The 22,573-nt window shown below is 44.1% G+C and overlaps 1 protein-coding gene across 1 annotated transcript in view; it reads left to right on the plus strand.

The window, feature by feature from the left end:
• The window catches only part of COL23A1 (collagen type XXIII alpha 1 chain), a 451,370-nt gene that overhangs the window by 43,316 nt on the left and 385,481 nt on the right, over positions 1 to 22,573 (plus strand). The gene's annotated exons all lie outside the window — the stretch shown is intronic.

Here is a 22,573-nt window from a genome sequence, read left to right on the forward strand (position 1 = left end):
AGTGCTGCTGTAACAGAAATACCACAAGTGGATGGCTTTAACAAAGAGAAATTTATTCTCTCACAGTCTAGGAGGCTAGAAGTCTGAATTCAGGGTACCAGATCCAGGCTAAGGCTTTATCTCTCTGTTGGCTCTGGGGAAATGTCCTTGCCATCAATCTTCCCCTGGTCTAGGAGCTTCTCAGTGCAGGGACCTCAGGTCCAAAGGACACGCTCACCTCCTGGTTCTTCATTCTTGGTGGCATGAGGTCTCCCTGTTTCTCTGCTCGATTCTCTCTTTTATGTGTCAAAAGAGACTCAAGACAGAACCTACTCCTGTAGATTGAGTCCTGCCTCATTAACACCATAGTGGTAGGATTTACAACACACAGGAAAATCACATCAGATGACAAAATGGTGGACAATCACACAATTCTGTGAATCATGGCCTACCCAAATCAACACACATTTTGGGGGGACACAACTCAACCCACAACAACCAGGATGGCTGGGAATAAAACCAGGATTTGTTCATTCCTAATCCATGCAACTCAAATAGAGATTCATATCAAAATGAGGTTTCCATGGCAGAAAACAGGTCTTCCGGGTGTCCACATGGGAGCTTGGCACAGACCATGACTGAGAATCTAGGTGTCGTCTCAGCCTGGGTTTTTTCACTGTTGAACTTATCCTTTCAGTGGAAAAGCATAGTATTTCTCAGACTTTCCAACATGCCAGACAAGGTGACTTTTCTTATTGGTTCAGAGAACACACTAACTGAGCGCAGTGGCCCTCATCCTTGCTATTGCGATCTCCATTTCACAATCCGCTCCACTGGTCCAGAAACCAAACTCACAGATAATTATCACCTCAAGGCTGGGAGATTCCCTGTGACTTCTGCAAAGGTGAATCTCATGTGTATCAGAGAAAACTCAGTCTCTGAGGGGACTTGCTGACAGAGGCTTTGTGGTTAAGGCCCTCTAATCTGAGACCTTGGCCAGGCCTGGAGCTGGGCTCTTAAAGGGGGAGTTCCCTGCAGGACACCTGTGATCAGACTATGGTCAGCCTGGGGTTGAAGTGACTGACTGTGCTTGAGCATCCTTTCTCCTCTATGTCCTATCTTCCTTCAGAGGTTTGCAATGGATGCTCTACACCCATATTCATTGCAGCTCTTTTAACAATGGCCAAAAGACAGAAACAGCTCAAGTGTCCATCAACATATGAATGGATAAACAAAATATGGTATATGCATACAATGGAATATTATTAGCCATAAAGAGAAGTGAAACCCTCCTATATGCTACGGCCTGGTTGAACCTTGCAAACACTAGGCTGAGTGAAATAAGTCAGACACAAAAGGACAAATATTGTATGATCCCCTTTATGTGAAATATCTAGAATAGGTAAGTGTATAGAGACCAAAGTTTCTTAGTGGTTACGAGGGTGGGTAGGAGGAAGGGGGGGAGGGAGATTCACTGCTCAGGGGACACTGAGCTGTTAAATGTAATGGGAAATTTGGAAAATTTGGATACAAATAATGGTGATGATTGAACAACATGATAAACATAATCAATGTCACTGAATTGTATGCATGAAGAGTGTTGAAATGGCAGATGATTTGTTACATATATAATTGCCACACACACACACATACACACAAAGTTTAAAAAAAAAAAAAGGAGGGGTGGAGGAGGCTGGGGCAGAGGGTGCCAGAGCACAGTGGATCCTTTGTTCAGCAGTTCACAGCATGTGCTGTTGTCAGGAAAGAGACTTTCCCCACCAGGCAAGTGATTGTTTTTTGCTGTTGTTTTACAATGAATTAACCTAACATTAAGTGGTAAAATGTATGTAACAAAAAAAATGCCATTTTAACCATTTTAAGTGCACAATTCAGTGACAATTACATTCATTATGTTGTGCAACCAGCACTGCTATCCATCTCCAAAGTTTTCCATCAACTCAAACACAAACTCAACTCCCCTCAAGCAACAACTGCCCATTTCCCAACTTTCCAGGCAACCACCAATAAACTCTTGTCTCTGTGCATTTGTCCATTCTAGATATTCCACCTAAGTGGGATCATACAATGTTTATCCTTTTGTGTCTAGTTTGTTTTATTCAGCATGGTGTTTCCAAGGTTCATCCATGTGTAACATGTATCAGAACTTCATTTCTCTTTATGGCTGAATAACATTCCATTGTACGTGTATACCACATTTTGTTTATCCCTTCATCTGTTGATGGACACTTAGGCAATTTACACCTTTTGGCTATTATGAATAATACTGCAAAGAACATTGGTGTACAAGTCTGTGAGTCTCTGCTTTCCATTCATTTGGGTATATACTTAGGAATTGAATTGAATCTAATATTTTAAATTATATAATATTTCAAACATATAGAAAAGTCCAGAAAATAATATAACGGACAGCAGTGTACCTTCTACCCATGCTATAGACCTCCCCCTAGCGTCCTCAGAGTCACAGAGCTGCCCACTGTGTATCATTCCAATACTTGCTATTAGACTTTTTCTACACACCATAAGGAACCTTGTTTTTATTGATCCTTGAGTGTATACAACCAAAAAACCAAACCTGTTGCCACCGAGTCAATTCCAACTCATAGTGACCCTATAGGACAGAGTAGAACTGCCCCATAGGGTTTCCAAGGACCAGCTGGTGGATTTGAACTGCTGACCTTTTGGTTAGCAGCCGAGCTCTTAACCACTGTGCTACTGCGGCTCCCTTGAGTATATGGAAGTGAGTTAATCATAGTCGTTGGTTGATAACATACTCTTATCATTGTCCATTTATTGTATTTCACTTCATTTTATGTATTTATAATAATGTACTTAGCACTCATAAACCTATCACACATAACAAAAGTCAGGGCCTTGACAGTAATTCCATCAGCTCTGGGCTCCTCCCACACCCATTCCCTGCCTCCCTCACCCAAGGTTCATCCTGTGCTCGTTATTCCGTTGCTTTCCTTTTCATATAATACCTCATGTCCCTGCAGTGCTAAAAAAACATGTATTTTAAACTTGAGTTGCATTTAACTTGATAAAAAGGATATCATGTCCTTTATAATCTTTTGGGACTGGCTTTTTTCCTCTTAATATTATAGTACTAAGACTCTTCTGTATTATTGCCTGTCACTATAGTTCATTCATCTTGACCACTGGACAGTATTCCATTGCCTGATTTTACCCCAGTTTTTTCATCCTCTCTCTGGTTGATGCATTGTGGTTGTTTCCAGGAGTTTCACTTTCATAATATGGCCCCAGCACCTGGAGTACACAGTGCGCATGCTGTTCCCCTGCCTGGAGTGCTCTTCCTGCCTCAGCTATCAGACACAGTCCCGCTCAACTTCCAACAAGCCTGCCCTCTTCCCCAGGTCTTAGTGGTTCCCTCTTTTCTGCTCTTGCAGCAGTCTGAGCATGCATCCGTTCTGATCCTTTTTCATGTGTCTGTCTTGCCTGGCCAGCAAGTATGTACTTCTTGAGAGCAAGGACCAGGCCTTACTCATTTTGGGACCTGGAGTCCGGTGGATACTGAGTGCATGTTGGATCCATCCTTGGGGATCCAGACAACACCTAGCACCAGTCCCCTGGCCTCAAGGCCACCACAGTCCAGTTGGGAAGACAAAGATGACACAGGAGATAGGTAGAGGCAGACAGATGGTACACAGACAAATGACTAGCCCCACTCCTAAGCATTAAAAAAAACAAAACAAAACCAAGTGCTGTTGAGTCGACTCCAACTCATGGTGACCCCATGTGTGTCAGAGTAGAACCGTACTATGTAGGGTTTTCAGTGGCCAATTTTTCAAGAGTAGATCAGCAGGCCTCTCTTCTGAGGTGCCTCTGCTTGTTAACTGTTTGCACCACCCAGGGACTCCCCTAAGCATTAAGGTGTTTGAAAACTGGGTGATCTATACAGTCCAGTGGGAGAGGATTTTACGTTCAGGGCAATGCTTGAGCTGGCCTTTGATGGAACCTCCCAGGTCTTGATAGGAGGAAGAAGAGCATATAACTAGTAATGAGGTCATTAACAGATCAGGAAGCAGAAGCTGCAGTTACCGTGGGGAAAAAGATTCAGAAACATACTAGTTGGAAGTATCTTTATCAATAAATGATAAAAATATTGGCTACTTCTGTGAGCTTTTTTGAGACCAATGGACAAAGTACGCGTCAAAGCCCTGAGTGGTGTTCCCTGATCATGACCTGCCTTCTCATGAGAGCCCTGAATCACCAGAGTGGCTCAAAGGGAATCTTAAGGAAGACTGTATGTTATGGGTTGAGTTGTGTCCCTCAAAAACATATGCTGAAGTCCTAACACCTATACATACGAATGTGACCTTATTTGGAAATAGAATCTTTGAATGTTACAGTTAACCTGAGGTCGTACTGGAGTAAAGTTGGTCCTGAACCCATCCAAGTGGTTCTTAGAAAAGAGGAGAAGAGACATGGAGGATTAGACAGAAGAAAGATGACCATGTGAAAACAGAGACAGATGCAAGTCAAGGGACACCAAGGATTGCTGATCATCACCAGAAACAAGGAGAGAGTCATGGAACAGATTCTCTCTCAGAGCCCTCAGAAGCCATCAACATGGCTGACTCCCTGATCTTGGACTCCAGCCTCCAAAACTGTGAAAGAATAAATTTCTGTTCTTATAAGCCACCCAGTTAGTGGTATTTTGTTACAGCAGCTCTAGGAAACTAAGACACCATTGTTAGTTGCCATCAAGTTGGCTCTAACTCATGGTGACCTTAGTAACAGAATGAAGCATTGCCTGGTCCTGCACCACCTTCATGATCATTGGTATGTTTGAGTCCATTGTTATGGCTATTCTGTCATTCCATCTCATTGAGGGTTTCCCTTGTTTTCACTGACCCTCTGTTTTACCAAACATGATGTCCTTTTCTAGCCATTGGTCTTTCCCAATGACATGTCCAAAGTAAGTGAGCCAGAGTTTCTCCATCCTTGCTTCTAAGGAGCATTCTGGTTGTATTTATTCTAAGACTGATTTGTTTATTCCTCTTGCATCCCATGGTATATTCAGTATTTGTCACCAACACCACAGTTCAAATGCATCAATTCTTCTCTGTCTTCCTTTTTCATTGTCCAGCTTTCACATGCATACGAGTCTGCATATTTCACCTGCGTGGCTTAGGTCAAGGAGTCCTGGTTGCACAATGGTTGAGCACTCAGCTGCTAACCAAAAGGTCAGTGCTCCACAGGAGAAAAGACCTGGTGATCTACTCCCACAAATATTACAGCCTAGGAAACCCTATGGAGCAGTTCTACTCCGTCATATATGAGTTGGAATCGACTTGACAGCACACATCAACAACAGCGTGGCTTGGGTTGGGCGCACCTTAATCATCAAAGTGACATCTTTGCTTTTTAAAACTTTAGAGACGTCGACAGCACACACTACAGGGGAAGCCAGAACATCTGGACCAAACCAAAGCTAAGGAGTTTCCTCAATACAATCAAATACTTTGAGAGACAGAGTAGCAGGGATGGGGGGTCTGGGGACCATGCTTTCGGGGACATCTAGGTCAATTGGCATAACAAAGCTTATTAGGAAAATGTTCTGCATCCTACTTTGGTAAGTGGTGTCTGGGGTCTTAAAAGCTTGCAAGTGGCCATCTAAGATGCATCAGTCAGTCCCAACCACTTGGAGTAAAGGAGAATGAAGAACACCAAAGCCACAAGGAAAGTATTAGCCCAAGAGACAGAATGGGCCACATAAACCAGAGACTTTATCAGCCTGAGACCAGAAGAACTAGCTGGTGCCCGGCTACCACCAATGAACGTCCTGACAGGGAACACACCAGAGGGTCCCTGATGGAGCAGTACTACGATGGGATGCAGAACTCAAATTCTAGTAAGACCAGACTTAATGGTCTGACTGAGACTGGAGGCGCCCTGGAAAGCATGGCCCCTGGACTCTCTATCACCCCAGAACTAAAACAGTTTCCGAGGCCAACTCTTCAGGCAGGGATTGGGCTGGACTGTGGGACATAAAGTGATACTCATGAAGAATGTGCCTCTTAGTCAATTAGATACAAGAGGCCAAAGGGGCAGCTTCTGTCCAGAGGTGAGATGGGAAGGCAGAGAGAGTTAGGAGCTGGTTGAATGTTCATGGGGAATTAGGGGCAGAGGGGAAGAGTGTGCTGTCGCAGAATAGGGTGAGTGGTTGGGGTCTCATAACAATGTATGTAAAAAAAAAAATTTGTATGGGAGACTAACTTGAAATGTAAACTTCATTTAATTACAACAATTTAAAAAAAAAAAAGAAACTTTAGAGAGGTCTTTTGCAGCAGATTTGCCCAATGCAATATGTTATTTGATTGCTTGTCTACTGCTTCCATGGACATTGATTGTTGATCCAAGTAGAATGAAATTGTTGACAACTTCAATTTTTTCGCCATTTATCATGATATTGTTTGGGAGGCTACAAAGATGGTCACCACCTCTGGCCATGCTGAGAGGAGGGTGTGAGGCCCTCCTGGCTCTCCGCATAGGCCCTGCTGGCGGTCAGCATGGTGCTGCTGATGTTAAGCCATCCCAGCAGGTATGGTCAGTGTGACCCCGAGGGAGTGGCAAGCAGCTTCTGCCTGGCCAGTCCCTTCCGTGCACCCAGGTCCACGCCTGCTCTTTCTCTTCTGTCACCTTGGGTCTGAGTGCTCACTTGAGCCCTGTAAACCAGAGCCCTTCATCATACCACCCCCCACCCCATGCACCCCCACCCCTGGCTGGTATACTCTTCCAATGTCATAAAAAGGACAGAGGCCCTGTTCTCTGGCACCAAAAGTCTTAGCTTGTTCTCTGTCTGCCCTGCTCTGATCTGCCCCTCAGACTCTTGGAGTCTGGAGATACCGCTTGGATCCCATCTAACTTGTGATATCTGTAGTCCCCCTGCCCAGTTCCTTCCCACAGTCCAGGGAGACAGTGTAATCTTTTGTCAGATCCTAGGATGCAGCAGACAGATAAGCGAGGCCAGAGAAGGGGGCAATTCTTCTGTGTGTGCCGCCCATTGTGAAGCAGGCTGAGCGGCAGAGGCAGGCTGGACACTGAAATTTCACACTTTTCTCCTGCCTGAGCTTCTGGTGGGGGGACTGATGGGGCTGTGCCCTCAACTACACTGTGACCTTGGGTAAGCATGGGACCCTTGAACCTTGCACCCCTCATCTAAAAAATGGTGTAGTGGGTTAAATTTTGTCCCCTAAAAGCTATGTCCAAGACCTAACCTCCAGTACCTGTGAATGTGAACTTATTTGGAAATAGGATCTTTGCCAATGTAATTAAGTTAAGGATCTCGAGATGAGATCATGCTGGATTTAGGGTGGGCCCTGAATCCAATGACTGATGTCCTTATAAGAGAAAGGAAAGGGAGATTTGAGACCCGAAGACGCACAGAGAAGATGGTCATGTAAAGATGGAGGCAGAGACTGAAGTGGTGCGACCATCAGCCAAAGAACACCAAGGATCGCTGGCTGTCAGCAGGAGGTAGGAAAGAGGCATTGAACGGATTCTCCCCCAGAGCCTCCAGAAGGAACCAACCCTGCTAACACCTTGATTTCAGACTTCTGGCCTCCAGACCTGTGAAAGAATAGATTTCTGTTGTAAGCCACCCAGTTTGTGGTAATTTGTTATAGCAGTCCTAGGACACTAACGAGTCCCTGGGTGGTGCACATGGTTAATGTGCTTGGCTGCTAACTAATTAAAAGGATAGAGGGTAGAGTCCACACAGAGGCACCTTGAAAGAAAGGTCTGGTAATCTACTTCTGAAAAATCAGCCATTGAAAACCCTATAGAGCATAGTTCTACTCTGATACACATGGGGTCACCATAAGTGGGACTCAACAGCAACTGGTTTAGGGGACTAATACAAATGAGAATAATAATAGCTCTGAGGACTTTATAAGGCCGCTGTGAAGCAGACCACAGGGCTGTTACCTAGAGGCCTTTCTAGCTGCAGCTCTTCTTATGCCTCTGCTTTTCCTTCAGCAGTTATATCCCTTAAGTATCCAAGCACCCTCTTTTTCTTACTTTACTTATTATTGTAGATTGAATTGTGTCCCCTCAAAAAATGTGTGTCAACTTGGCTAGTCCATAATTCCCAGTTTTGTGTGATTCACCATTTTGTCATATGATGTGATTTTCCTATGTGTTGTAAATCCTACCTCTGTGATGTTAATGAGGTGGGATTAGTGGCAGTTAAATTGATGAGGCAGAACTCAATCTATAAGATTAGGTTGTGTCTTAAGTCAATCTCTTATGAGATCTAAAAGAGAGAAGCAAGCAGAGAGACAGAGGACCTCATACCACCAAGAAAGCAGTGCCTGGAGCAGAGAGCGTCCTTTGGACCCAGGGTTCCTGCACAGAGAAGCTCCTAGACCAGAGGAAGATTGATGACAAGGACCTACCTCCACAGTCAACAGAAAGAGAAAACCTTCCCCTGGAGCTGGCACCCTGAATTCAGACTTCCAGCCTACTAGACTGTGAGAGAATGAATTTCACTTTGTTAAAGCCATCCACTTGTGGTGTTTCTATTACAGCAGCACTAGATAACTAAGACACCTGTGTATCTAAGTGTTTAAAATTTTTAAATGTTTAGTTTTGAATAGGAAATAATACAGGCATGTGGTAAAAAAAAAAAAAAAAATTCAAATACTACAAAAGAATGCACGTGAAAAATAACTCTCCCTCCCATTCTTCTTGCTCAGTCTCCAGCTCCCCTTTCCAGAGGCCTTCTGCCTGTGAGCTGTTTGCCCTTCCACAGCAGCGCTGTCCAATAGAACTTCCTGGGATGATGGAAGGGTCCCATATTGCACTGCCCACCACCGTAGCCACTACTAACCTCATGTGGCTATTGAACCCTTAAAATGTGGCTCATGTAACCGAGAAACTGAGTTTTAAATTTTTATTTAATTTTAATTAAAATCACCCACATGTAGCTAGTGGCTGTGGTATCGCACAGTCCAGTTCTTCTTGTTGTTAGTCGCAGTCGAGCAATTCCAACTCATGACGACCCCATATATGCAGACTAGCTTCTCCATATTGTTTATAAGGCTGTGACCTTTTGGAAGCAGGTCACCAGGCTTGTCTTCCAAGGTGCCTCTGGGTAGGTTCAAACTGCCAACCTTTATGGCTAGTAGTTAAGTGCTTCACTATTTGTGCCACCTGTATATATCAGAAAGTGTTCCTTATGTCTTTCTTCACACAAATGGTGTAAGTTGTTTTCTGCATGCTGTTTTTTTTTTTTTTTTGTTCACAATTTCTCTCTGAGATAGTCTGTATCAGATGGGCGGCTTTACAGAAATTTTTTTGCTCACAGCTAAGGAGGCTAGACATTGAAATTCAGCATGTGGCTCTTGGGGGATGTCTTTGTCTATTTCAGCTTCTAGTGGCCAGCAATCCTGGGCATTCCTGGGCTTATAGATTCATCTGCCTCGGCCAGATAGCATCTATTTTCCCCCTGTGTCTGAGAGCATGTCTCGTGTCTATGCTGTTACTTATAACTCAGAAGTGATTAGGTTTAGGATTCACCCTACACTGGTATGACCTTATCTCATTGATTGTATCACATTAGATTGCATTATGGAAGTTGATTACGTTACATTATATCAACAGGTATAGGGATTAGGATTCCAACACATATTCTGGGGTAGGACACAATTCAATCCATAAGAAGTACATAAGTCAGAGAGCACAGACTGCCTGGTTTTGGTTAAATGACAGAATGGTGTCCTGTTCTTGAGATGTCCTTTGATGTGTCTGGCCAGTCCCCACTGAGGGACGTTTGGGTCGTTTCCATCCTGTGTTCTTATAGATAGTCCTGCAGGGAAGTGTTGGTGGGGAGGAAGGCATGATGTCTCGCCTTTTGTTACTTCCTCATGCTTTGCCAAGGGGTCTCACCATTACTGAATCCTCTTATGAGCCAGGCACTGTACCAGGGCCTAGGGGTGTGGGAAGGAAGGACAGAAGCCCTCAGACCTTAGTCTGTGGGGAGCCGACACTCAGAGCAGCAATCACAGAATGTTGCAGAAAGGACCATGTGAGGTTTGCCCTGAAGCCTGCTGTGTGGGAGATACGGGACAGCCCTTCTGGCCTGCACGGTGCTTCACGGTCATGACACAGGAGTGTCCCAGAGCTGGCCCTTGGAGCCTGAGAGGCTGGATTTGAATCTTGACTCCGTCACTTAGAACCACCCTGTGGTCTCATTCCACTTGTCCTAGAGATACAGGGCACTTTGGTATAAAAGGTTTTTGCAGTAATGGGGACTTTTTTAGTTACAAGTGTCAGAAACCCATCCCACATGAATAACACAAAAAAGGAAATTTATTAGCTCACAGAACTGGAAAGGTCCCAGCTAGAGCAGCTTCAGGTACGGCTGGGCTAAGGAGCTCTCTCTCTGTCTCTCAGCATTTCTTGAGCCATTTTCAGACAATTTCTCCTCATGGTGCGAAGGTGGCCACCAACAGCTTCAGGGTATATCACCCCTGCTCAGCAATCCCAGCAGATAGTGTGCTCTCCTTTCTCATCAATAGCACCAAAGTCCCAGAATCAGGGCATAGGTTGACTGCTTATGGGCATGGGGCTTCCTTTTGGGGTGATGCAAATGTTTTGGAACTTGAACTGTACACATTAAAATGGTTACAGTGTTTAATTTTATATTAGGTGTATTTTATTACAATTAAAAAAAAAAGTCCCAGCATTGACTCTGAGTTGCCTGACTTGAGGCAGATGGTGACCCATGAACTTATTGCTGTGGCCTAGAGGATGGGATGCATTGATTGGCCAGGTCTGGGTTATGTGACCACCCCTGGGCCTGGGAGAGGCAGTTGTCGGGGACGGGGAGGGTTGGTGCTACCAGAACCATGTGGACTGAGAATGGGGAAAGGTGGTTACCCCAAGAAAAATTAGGATGCTGTTCCCAGAAGAGGAAAACGATGTGACTGGGCAGACATAAACTAATAGGTGACCACTCCAGTCCTGCTGACTCCAGTGGTTAAGTGTTGGGCTGCTAACCAAAAAGGTCAACAGCTCAAATCTACAACCCACTCCTTGGAAACCCTATGGGACAGTTTTACTCTGTCTGACAGGGTCACTATGAGTCAGAATTGACTCCATGGCAACGAGTTTACGGGTCAGTCCTGCTCTGGGAACAGCTGTGCACCCATGTCCAGATCATCCTAGCTGGAGGCTGTAGACAGATTCTGGGTTTGACCAAAGGCTAGCCTCCACTTCAAGCACACCAAGAGCGTCCCGGTTGAACTTATCCAAGAACTTGTCCAGTGTGGCCTAGTGGTAAGGGCATGGATGCTGAATCCAGACTGCCTGGTTCAAATTCTCTGTCACTTCAACTCCATAATCTTGGGTGAGTTAATTATCCTCCCCATGCCTCAGTTTTTTCATCTGTAAAACAGAGTTTCAATAGTACCTACCTCACAGGATTATTGTGAGGACTGAATGAGTTAACATATGTGAGAGCGTAGAACAGGGCCAAGCCCTGCTCCCTAAGAGTGAGTTAGTTGCGATTACCATTAATTCAGATCCATTGCTCCTAGGCCAGTCCAAACCTGCTTCATGCAGCCTGTTACCTTCTTGGTTTCCTCCAACGTCAGTCAGGGGCTGCTGAGGGGAAGGGAGAGGAGTTGCAGAGTTAGCAGTTGGCTGGGAATATGGTGGGGGGAAAGAACAAAGGCTTGGCAGACTTTACTGGCATGTTCTGGGACACAAGTGAGAAAATGCAGGCGACAGAGCACAGGAGTGAGAGAACCAGAGAGGAAAAGGAAACGTGTAGCGTGTGAACTCTCGTCAGCCACCAAAGACATCCAAATGGCCACGTGCAAAGCCTAGTTCAAGCTGGGCTCAGCCTGCCCTGGAAATGTTGAGAAACTTTCAGAAAAGTGGTAATACGTAATGTACCTTTCATGTCTTTGCATAATATTTCAGAGACATTGTGTGTGGTTCCCAAAAGATGTGTGCTACACTTGCAGAATGGGTGGCTTTCCAGAAGTTAATAAACAGATGAATCAGAGTTAGAAGTTCACTACTCTGTAAGAGTGTTTGGACGTTTGAGTAGAGAGTGAAATTCTACTTAGGAGAGCATAAAATACAATATGGAAATGGTACAGAACCAGATCCTTTTCACTGATAGTTTATGGGAAACGTTACAGAGTGGAGCCAAAGTGGTAGAGACTGACTTTATCAAGCCGGTTTGCTGTGTTTGTTGGTTAGGAAAGAGCTTAGTGAAGGGGAGGGAGGCCTTCTTAGTATGTTAAGCAAGAAATTGTTATCCTCTTTTGAATTATTTCTTCTTTGTAGAATTTTTAAAAATTATACTTTTTTTTAATAAGTGTTAATTCTAGTTGACTTGAGTTTATGGAAAAATTAACTGACTTATGAACCTGTGAACGTGACCTTGCTTGGAAATAGTGTTTTTGAAGATGTTATCAGTTAACATGAGTTCACACTGGAATCGTGTGCATCCTGATCCAGCCTGAGTGGTGTCTTTATAAAATAGAAGAGATACAGAAACAAACACAGAGGGAAGATGGCCATGTGAAGATGGAGGCAGAGATTGGAATGAAACTCCAAGAAACTCCAAGGCTCGCCAGCCATCAGTAGAAGCTAGGAGAGAGGCATGGAGCAGATTTGCCCTCAGAGCCCTCAGAAGGAATCAACACAGCCAACATCCTGATTTCAGACTTCTAGCCTTCAGAACTGAGAGCATAAATTTATGTTCTTATAAGCCACCCAATTTGTGGTACTTTGTTAATGACAGCCCTAGGAAACTAATACAGGCCAGATTTTGAAGACTGGCTGGCAGCTTAGCTAGCTGATGTAGGAGGGAACATTCCATGGAGACCTGACATACTGAGCAGAGGCAAAGGGAAGATCCAGGGAGCAGCAAGGAGCTCTGTTTGGTTGGAGGAACATGTGTGGCAGGTAGCAGTGGAGGTGAGGGTGGGCCTAGGCTATGAGGGGATTTGGGCTTTATTGCATGGGACACAGTTGAAGGTATCTGAGTAGAGTTTGGCTTTAAGAGGAAGATGCTAGAAACAGCATGGAGGATGGACTGGACTGCTGATTTGATTCTAGTAGAGAGGCTCATTGAGAGTGTGCTCAGGGCAGGGAGAGTCTTGTCTTGTTCACAGCTGTGGCCCCTGAGCCTAGAACAGTGCCAGCCATGTGGAGGAGGGTTGATAAATATTTGCTGAATAACTCATCTAGGGAAGAGGTCATGAAGCCTGAATGAGGGCCACAAGAATTGATAGGAAGGAACAGTTGGGAGAGGCCCCAAGCCATGTGGTGGAGAAAATCACAAACAGGATGGATGGGCACAGGAGGGGACAGCCATGATTGAAGCTGCAAGCCTGGGGAAAGAGTGATGCCATGAACAGAAACAGGAAATCCCCAAAGAGAAAAGGGAGATTTGGAAGGGAAAATGGTAACTGTGGTTTTGGACAGTGGCCTTACAAGCCAATTTGTGGACAGACTGATGAATGTAGGAAAATAATTAGAAGTCTTTTCTTAAAACATACTCTACTACTCTGAATCTATTAATTATAAAAGGTACCATGTCCTTTAAATAAAGATCTTGAAGTTTAACTGTGTACTGACCATTGGGAGTTAAGATTTTCTTGTGACCACCAGAGGGAGCCCACTATATTCATTAAATTCTATAGAAAATCTAACAGAAATTTTAAAGAAAAGGATAATTAATATAAAAAAACATTTACTAGAAAGCACACAAGAGCTCAAACCAAGGACAACGAAACACAAAGTTAACCACTCACTCTGGTGTCTTTTCTACTAACATGGGAAGATCCTTCAGGATTTTCCATATTGTCCAAGAATCAAGTGGTTTGCTATTGGTTTGGGGAGGTATCTTAGTTATCTAGTGCTGCTATAACAGAAATACTACAAGTGGAAGGCTTTAACAAACAGAGATTTATTCTCTCAGGGTCTAAGAGGCTAGAAGTCTGAATTCGGGGCACCAGATCAAGGGGAAGGCTTTTCTTTCCCTGTCGGCTCTGGGGAAAGGTCTTTGTCATCAATCTTCCTCTGGTCTAGGAGCTTCTCAGCACAGGGACCCCGGGTCCAAAGGACACGCTCTGCTCCCGGCTCTGCTTTCTTGGTGGTAGGAGGTCCCTCTCCCCTCTGCTTGCTTCTCTTTTATATCTCAAAAGAGAGTGACTCCAGATATAACCTAATCCTGTAGACTGAGTCCTGCCTCATTAACATAACTGCCTCTAATCCTGCCTCATTAACATCACAGAGGTAGGATTTACAACACATAGGAAAATCACATCAGATCACAAAATGGTGGACAACCACACAATACTGGGAATCATGGCCTAGCCAAGTTGATATACATTTTTGGAGGACACAATTCAATTCATAACAGGAGGTTATGATTATGTTAAGGGCAAAATAGTCATTAGAAAACCCATTCCTATATCTAAAGCCCCACTCATTTAAAGCCAACATTTACTGGACCCCTTCTGATTTAGTCAGAGAATCCCTCAAGCTGTAGAAAGATAAAACCAGAAATGTCTTGGCCTCAGTTTGGCCAACTCTGTGCCAACTATTGGGTGACAGGACCAACTTTTCACTCCGTGAGGTGTCATATAACTTTGTAAACTGGGATTAATAAATGTCCCAAATATCAGATTATTCACGTGGTGAAGCTGCCCTTTTTGGAGGGCAAGTTAGTTGCAGTCATCATATCTGACTTCTTACCTCGCTTCTTATGCCAAAGTCTGATCCACAAGGATTGGAGATTTAAACGTAAAAAATTAAACCATGGAAGGCTACACAAAAATACAATCAGTCACTTTTTAAAATCGGAGGTAGAAAAGGACTTCATAAGCATGGCACTGAAATCAGAAACCATAAAGCAGTGGTTCTCGACTAGGGATGGTTTTACCCCCTAAGGGACATTTGACAATGTTTGGAGACATTTTTGGATGTCACAAATTGGGGGAAGGTGCTACTGGCATCTAGTGCGTAGAGACGAGGGATGCTGATAAACATCCTACAAGGCACGGGATAGTCCCCCCACAACAAAGAATTATCCCACCCAAGATGTCAGTAGAGCCAAGACTGAGAAACCTTACTAAAGAGTAAATTTTTTTCTTAAATGTTTTGAGCTTAAAAGCTTAAATTTTCTATGTGGAAAAGAAAAATTCTACCTTAAAGATAAATGACAAACTGAAAAAAAATAAACATATGTAACAAACATGTGGTTACTATTCAGATATAAAGTTTTCTCATGAACGAATAAGGAAAAGACAAATACTCTAGGTAGAAGAATGGGGAAAGAATATGAATAGGGAGTCCCAATAGAAAAAATGCAAATGGCAACACTTCCTTTCATAGAGCGCTCATTCTGTGCCAGGCACTGCTCTAGGCACTTGAAAAGATGGCCCAACTCATGACTGATTGAGGAAAATGCATAGTAAAATGAGATATCAGCCTTCACCCATCAGATTGGTAAAGTTTACATTGTTTTAGTCTTTCTGCATGGAACGTGGGCATATAAATGAAAAATTTTAAAAGTGCAAACCCTTTGTCCCAGCATTTCCACTCCTGGGCTCTGTTTATTATCTGACAGTTGTGCAGAGGTGACTTTACAATGATGTTTGTCGCAGCATCATTTATAGTAGCAAAAATGTTGGGAATTTAACCACGGGGAAAGATAGCCATATTATTTCAGTAGCAGGGGGGAAAAACACTAATTACAAAGCCAGCTAATATCATAATGTGAATAGTGATGATGACAGGATGATTAGATTCTAAGTGCCCTTCATAGTTTTTCTTCTTTGCATTTTCTGAATTTGCTTATAATGAGCATGTATTACCAGCATAATCAGGGAAAAAAGAGTATTCACCTAGAAAATAAAAGACAAAGCTTCTGTTTCTGGTCCTGGGCTGGTCACCACCCCTATCCAAGTGTTTTGCTGGGTTACACGCTGGTCTTGCCTACCTCCCAGGGCTATTGTGATGGTCCCCTGGGAAGGCAGCCCCTATCTGATTTAATATCCATTGTCCACCCAGCATGATGCCTGGCACATCACAGGTGCTCTAAAAATATTTGTATTTAATAAATATTGTGTTTCTGAAGTATCTTTTAAAGCTGAAAAGTGCTGTCTAGACATTAGTTAATACAGAAGCCCGTGGAAAGTGGCAGAAAGCATGCCTTCTGGAATAAGACAGGCCTGGATTTGAGTCCTGAATCTGCCACTTAGAGCTGTGTGACCTTGGACATGTTACTCAAGCTTTCTGAGCTTCAGTTAACTCCTCTTTAATAACAGCATGATAGTCCCAAACTCAGAAGGTAGTTATTTGTTTGCTTATTTATTCTTCATTCAAAAACCACTTACCATGCTAGATTTGGGGCACACGGTGAGGAACAAGACAAAGTCTGCCCTCTTGGAATTTATATCCCAAGGTGTAGGAGGGGAGGGTGGAGGAGACAGTGAAAACAGGTAAACCAACAAATAAATAAAATAATTATGAATGGTGGTAAGAGCTCTGGAGAAATGAATGGGGTGCTTTGGTGGAGGGTAGGAAGGAAGTGCTGGTGTTGAGAATTTGGAAAGGGGAGGTCTGTCTGTGGAGGGGACATCTAAACCAAGACATGCATAGTGAGAAGAAGCAGACATCCCAAGATGTCCTAAGGCCCCAAGAACAGTGAGTTTGCTCTTTGACCCTCAGCAGGTTAGGGGTCTTCCAGGTACTGGGAGGGGTCATGTCTGCAGGGCAGTCAGTGAGCAGGGGAGAGCATGGTAAGAGATGATGTGGGAGGGGTGGGCAGGGGCCCATGTGGCCTGGCCCTCTTGGCCACTGAGCAGTGGAGATTTCATCCAAAGAGCAGTGGGAAATCATTGGTGAGTGTTAAGAGAGAAGTGATGTTGTCTGTTGTGTTTTTAAAAGGTCAGGCTGATGTGGTATGGAGAATGGACTTGGGGAAGGAGTACCTGAGAGGATAGTAGGGGGCAGAGAGAAATTGGAGACACTAGTTAGGAGGTTGGAGTCCCTGGGTGGTGCAAACGGTTAACATGCTTGGCTGCTAACCAAAAGATTGGAGGTTTGAGTCCACTCAGAGGCACCTCAGAAGAAGGCCTAGCAATCCACTTCCAAATAATCAGCCACTGAAAACTGTGGAGCACAGTTCTACTCTGACATACATGGGGTTGCCATGAGTCAGAGTCCAGTCCATGGCAACTGGTTTGTAGTAAGGGGGTGATTGTAATTGTCCAGGCCAGATGTAGTGGGGGCTTGAGCTCAGGACATGGTTTTAGAGGCAATGGAAAGAAATGGACCGATTTGACAAGTATTTTAGAGGTTGCATTGACAGGACTGGGAGATAGACTGAGTAAGGGGGAATGTGGGAGAGAGAAGATTGGGCGACTCCCAGTTTTGTTTTGTTTTTTATTGTGCTTTAAGTAAAAGTTTATGGTTCAAGTCAGTTTCTCATACAAAAATTTATATACCGATTGCTATGTGACCCTAGCCTCTCTCCCTATAATGTGACAGCACACTCCTCTTTTCCACCCCAGATTTTCTGTGTCCATTCAACCAGCTCCTGTCTCTTTTTGCCTTCTCTTCTTGCCTCTGGATAGGAGCTGGCCATTTTGTCTCCTGTATCTACTTGTGCTAATAAGCACTCTCTTCACAAGTATCATTTTACGTCCCATGGTCCAGTCTAATCTTTGTCTGAAGAGTTGGCTTCGGGAATGGTTTCAGTTCTGGACTCCCAGTTTTTTTGATGACTCCCAGATTTTTGACTTGGGGAACTGGATGGTGCCATTTGCTATATAATGGGAGCAAGGATATGGGGAGGATTAAGAGTTTGTCAGAGCTTCTAATTTTGGTGCAACTATTGGAGCCCTGGTGGCGCAGTGGTTAAGTGCTTGTCTGCTAACTGAAAGGTCGGTGATTCAAACCCGCCAGCTGCTGCATGGGGGAAAGACATGGCAGTCTGCTTCTGTAATGATTTACAGCCTTGGAAACCCTATGGGGCAGTTCTACTCTGTCCTACAGGGTCCCTATGAGTTGGAATCGACTCAACATCAGTAGGCTTGGTTTATTGGCTGCTAACCAAAAAGGTTGGCAATTTGAACCCACTCAGAGATGCTTCAAAAGAAAGGCCTGGCGAGCTACTTCTGAAAAATTAGCTATCGAAAACCCTATGGAGCACAGTTCTACTCTGACACACGTGGGGTCGCCATGAGTTGGAATCGACTTAAAGACAACTGATTTTTTGTTTTGTTTTGTTTTATGAGACATCCAAGAGGAGTTACCCACTCGGCCCTTGGATTAAATGAGACTGTAAAAGTGGAGGCAGCAGCACTGTGCCTGGCACAGAGTCGGCATTCCTCATTGTTCGTTGACTTTGAACACACACATGAGGTGGTGGTGGTGGTGGGCATGAAGACAGCAGTGGGACACTGTGCTTGCTTCCTTCCTTAGTCTGGAGCCTTCCCCTGCTGCTTATCTCAAGGTCCCCATTCCTAACTCCTCCGTCTCCCTCATTCCTCTCTCCAGTCAGTCCTCAGTTTCTTTTATCCTGCTTCCATACAGTGATGGAGTCCTCCTCAACCCCACGCTGTGGATTTGCACAGACCCTCCTCCCCCTGTGTCCCTTCCAAGCCTTCCTCCATACTGGAGGCAAAGCCTTCAGAGATTCTCCGCTATCTTTAGGATCAAGTATGAAATCTAAATCTCTACATTTCTCAATTCAATTCCTCCTTCCCTCTCTGAACCCACCTCTCAAATTATATAGTCTTCCTTTACTTATGGTTTCTCAATCATGTCCTCCTATTGGAAACTTTATGCCATTCCTTTGTGTTATGGATTGAATTGTATCCCCCCAAAATATGTGTTGGAATCTTAACTTCTGTACCTGTGGAAGTAATCCCTTCTGGGAATGGAGTTTTCTTTGTTGTGTTAATGAGGCCATATCAGTGTGTGAGTATGTCCTAAACCTAATCACTTCTGAGTGATATAAGGAACAGCATAGACACAGAGACAAGCAAGCACAAATAGGGAAAGACAGATGCCATGTGGAGATCAAGGAACCGTGGAGTGCTGGGACCATGGAAGCTGAAACAAGGGTCTCCCCCAGAGCCAACAGAGAGAGAGCATTTGCCTAGATCTGGTGCCCTGAATTCAGGCTTTTAGCCTCCTGAACTGTGAGAAAATAAATTTCTTTAAAGCAACCCACTTGTGGTATTTCTGCTACAGCAGCACTAAGAAAGTAAGACACTTTTCTTGAAATATCTCTCCCTTTGTAATGGTTAATTTTATGTGTCATGTCAACTTGGCTGGGCTATGGTGCCCAGCTGTGTGGTCAAACACCAGTCTAGAAGCTGTGTATGAAGTATTTACACATGATTAAATCAATTTACGTTAAGTAGAGCAGATTCCTCTCTATAAATGGGCAGGCCTCAACCAGTCAGTTGAAGGCCTTAAGAGTGAGAAAAAAAAAAAAAAGCAATTTTTCCTGGGGTATTCTGCCTCCAGACAATAAAAAGACATTGTTCCAGAATTCATACACATTTCCTTTCAACTGACCTACAGATTTTGGGACAAAAGACTGCAGGAATCTCCAGTCTATTGTCTGACCTATAGGCTTTGGACTTATCAGCCCCCCGTAATCACATAAGCCAATTCCTTAAAATAAATATTTCTCTGTTTTTCTTCATATATATATATATATATATATATATATATGGTTCTGTTACTCTAAAGAACCCTAAGACAACCCCTTCACTTTTTACTAAGGAATTTATATTCATTCTTCAAGGCCCCACTTAAATCCACCTCTTCCAGGAAGTTGTCCCCATTTCCCAGTCAAAATTAGTTCCCTTTGTCTTCATTGCCTAGTGCTGCTGTAACACAGATACCTCAATGTGGGTAGCTAAACATCCAGATCAGTGTCTTGGCCGTGTTAATTCACTCCTTGTCGGTAGCTCTGGATGTTCCTTGGTTCCTTGGCTTGTAGATGATCCTCACATGGCATCTGCCACCACCCAACCTCCCGTGTGTGTGTGTGTGTGTGTGTGTGTGTGTGTGTGTGTGTGTGTCTATTCTGCTCTTCTTATAACTCAGAAGTGATTAGATTTAGAACCCACCCTACTCAGGTATGATCTAATTAACATAACAAAGAGAACCCTATTTCCAAACAGGATCACATTCCCAAGTATAAGGGTTAGGATTCCAACATATATTTTGGAGGACAAAATTCAATCCATAACATCCCTCCTCTGTGATCCCACCACACTCTGGGTGCCTCAACTATAGCACTTTTTACTCCATATTGTGGTTGGCTGTCTCCTCACTTGCTTGTTACCCCCTTGTGAGCCCTTGAAGACAAGAGCTGTACCCCATGCCCCCTACCCCGCCCAGCATGGAGCCAGCTCATAACAGGCCCTGAGTGAATGCCAGATGGTTGGGTGGGTGAGAGGGACAAACCCAGCCCTTAATAATGGAGCACGCAGAATTCAGCTCATTTTATAAATCTGCCCAGGTGATTTGTGGAGTGACAGTGACAAGTCTGCCATAGGACTATTACAAAGAAGGGATAATAAAATCTATAAATAAAGCTGCCACTGTTGACATTGTCATTCTTGCATCTCCATGCTGCCCAGGAAGCACAGAGGAGGAAGGGGGTCTGGGGAGGGGTCCAGATGCTCCTCCAGAGAGGGAACCTTGGAGGGTGAACAAGTTAGTATTCTTTGGTTGCTAGCAACAGAAATCAACTCTGGCAGATACAAACAAAAAGGGGAAGTATCAGTGAATGGAGGTGCTCCCAGAAGTAAAGGGTATGCTGAGGAAGGAGGCTTGGGAAGGACAGGATGCAGGGCAGTTCTGGGAATGTGGCAGCAGGAATTGATGGGCAGTCCTGCCAGGGAATAAGAGGCCCTTGGATGCATCTGCACCAACTGTTTTTTATGCTCGCATCATTCTGCTTGTGATTCAGGGTCTTGGAAGAGAGCGTCCTACTGGCCAGGCATGGACCATGTGCTCACCCCATGGCCAGGGTCTCCTGAGAGGCAGGCACTGGGCTTGGGTGTGACAGGGCTGAGAGGCAGAGAGAGCCTCTCCATGCTGACCCTTCCTCCCATTGGTGCCAGGATGAGGTATGGCGTAGGGGAAGGAGTCGGGGTCTGGATACATGTGGGCCTGGCTATGAATGCCAGCTCTGCTACCTAAGGCTTTGTGAGCTTGGGCGAGTCATGCAATTCTTCAAATTCTCAATTTCCTTGTGTGTAAAATGGGATAATAGTGAAACCCTTGTGCATTGCTGGTGGGAATGTAAAATGGTGCAACTGCTGTGGAAAAGTTGGGCAGTTCCTCAAAAAGTTTAACACAGAACTACCATATGACCTAACAATTCCACTCCTAACTATATACCCAAAAGAATTAAAAACAGGTGTCTTCGAAGAAAAACTTGTACACCGATGTTCATAGCAGCACTTTTCACAATAGCCAGAAGGTAGAAACAACCCAAGTGTCCATCAGCAGATGAATGGATAAACAAAATGTGGTAGATACGTATAATGGAATACTACTCAGCCGTAGGAAGTCCTGATACATTCTATGACATGCATGAACCTTGAAAACATTATGTTAAGTTAAAGAATCCAGACACAAAAGGACAAATATTGTCTGATCCCATTTATAGGAAATATCTAGAATAGGCAAATGAATAGAGACAGCGTTTATTAGAGGTTACCAGGGGTTGGGGGAAGAGGGGATCAGAGTTATTGCTGAAGGGGTACTAAGTTTCTGTTTAGGGTAATGAAAAACTTTCAGAAACGGTGATGGCTGCACAACATGGTGATGTAATTAACGTCACTGAATTATACACCTAAAAATGGTTAAAATGGAAAATTTTTTGTTATAAATATTTTACCACAATAATTTTTTTAAAAGGGATAATAATATGCACCTCATTGCTTTTGAGGATATACTGAGATAAATTTATGTGGAAGTGCTTGACACACAATAGGCATCTAGTAATGTCCCTTCGTTTATATCTAAGGAAAGTGATCTGTGATGCCCCAGGAGCTGAAGGGGGGATGGTGGGAGCAGGCAGATCACTATCACAGTGGAGATGATACATAAGGGGCAAGGATAGCATGAAGGGGGTGCTTTCCTTTTATTGCTTTACCTCCCAAGAAAGAATGTCCCTGCTGTTTAGCCTCTTAGTTCATTTGATGCCAGAATCCCTCAGTGAGCCTTCTGCTCAATGATGGAGAAAGAGCAACTCTTGGCTCCTTGGGGAGCCCTTGAACTTGAGAGTCCCTCCGCTGCCTTGTAGGTTATTAGCAGGAAGGTTTTTAAAGCCCTTTTAGTTCCTGGGATTTCCCTAACGATCCAGCAAAGGCTTTTCTTTCTCCCCTGCTTCCATGTTCTTTTTAGTTTTTTCAGCCCTGTCTTTAGAAGTAGGACTGAATGCCAGCGAGCTGCCTTCACCATGAAGTTGTGATTTTCATGGCACTAATGGGCTTGAAGTGGCTTGTTGTCTGGTCATTTCCTTAGAAATTGCCATGTGTGG

The sequence above is a fragment of the Trichechus manatus genome, unplaced genomic scaffold, assembly GCF_000243295.1.
Source record: "Trichechus manatus latirostris isolate Lorelei unplaced genomic scaffold, TriManLat1.0 scaffold00011, whole genome shotgun sequence".
In the NCBI taxonomy this organism is placed as follows: Eukaryota; Metazoa; Chordata; class Mammalia; order Sirenia; family Trichechidae; genus Trichechus; species Trichechus manatus.